The 1304-nt window shown below is 40.7% G+C and overlaps 1 pseudogene; it reads left to right on the forward strand.

The window, feature by feature from the left end:
* Positions 1-512, forward strand: LOC118986208 (translationally-controlled tumor protein-like; annotated as a pseudogene).
* The last annotated feature ends 792 nt before the right edge of the window (positions 513-1304 follow it).

The following is a 1304-nucleotide window of genomic DNA, read 5'->3' on the forward strand; positions in this document are numbered from 1 at the left end:
ATGATCATCTCCTGGGACCTTATCAGCCATGATGATATGTTCTCCGATAGGGTCTCAGATGGGCTGTGCCTGGAGCTACAGGGGAAGACAGACGGCCAGTAGGGCAGAAGATGACATTGATGGCTCGTTTATTGGTGGCAATGCCTCTGCTGAGATTTCCCAGGGCGAAGGTACCAAAAGCACCATAGTCACTGGTGGTGTCATTGTCTTGAACCATCACTTGCAGGAAACCAGTTTCACAAAAGAAGACTAAAGGAAGGACATCAAAGATGACATGAAAGCAATCAAAGGGAATCTTGAAGGACAGAGGCCAGCAAGAGTAAAGCCTTTTATGACAGGAGCTGCAGAACAAACCAAGCATATCCTTGCTAATTTCAAAAACCTACCAGTTCTTTATTGTTGAAAGCACGAATCCTGACGGCATGGCCACTCTGCCGCACTGCTGTGAGGATGGTGCGACGCCACGTGTGATTTCCTTTAAGAAGGGCTTAGAAAATAAAAAAAAATGTTAACAAAGTTGACAATTTGGATCTATCATCACACCTGGCTGCTGTTTTTCATGCACACCTCATGACTAGGACAGACAATACTGAGGTTATCTTGAGTTCTTCATTTATTTTGACCTTGATTTATTTGGAGCAGAGGCATCGTTTTTAAGAAAAAACATGTCATATAGGTTGTCTATAAAATGCATTTAAACTTAAAAAAACAAATGCAGCCATTTCTCAGAGCTATAAAATAAGATCTTTCTGGCTACAGCCTGGGAATCTACATTTTAAATAAACTCCTCCTGTGATTCTTGAGTACTCCTACCTTTGGCACTATGTAAAGTTCGCAAGACTTATTTCAAATTTTATTTGTTATGAACACAGTATTTCTAAAGGAAATTTTCCATGAAGTAAACCATCCAATAATTGTTTTTATGGTTTTTCCTCATATTTGTGCATATACACCCATTTTCACACAATCATAATCATAAGACACGCACGTATGCAAATTTGTGTTTTCTTGTGAGCTCTCTATCATACGGTGTAGCTTCACAAGTGATCACCCTTCATCTTCGCATAATAGTGCTTCAGGTAGATGTGCCAGAATTAATCCCAAGAAAGGGTTAGGATTGTAGTGTCTCCTAATCCGTTTCAGTACTTTGTCCCAGCAAATTTCAATAGTGAGATTTCAGGGCAAGCTCTTTCATAGGCCAGAAGGGAGGGGTATCTCCAAGCAGCCATTATTTCCATGACATGATGGGGTTTGCTATCATTTGAGAGACCATTTCAGATCTGAGCACTGATTGGCTAGGGAGG

This window comes from Sturnira hondurensis, unplaced genomic scaffold (assembly GCF_014824575.4).
Source record: "Sturnira hondurensis isolate 20B ecotype Veracruz unplaced genomic scaffold, ASM1482457v3 Scaffold0004152, whole genome shotgun sequence".
Lineage (NCBI taxonomy): Eukaryota > Metazoa > Chordata > Mammalia > Chiroptera > Phyllostomidae > Sturnira > Sturnira hondurensis.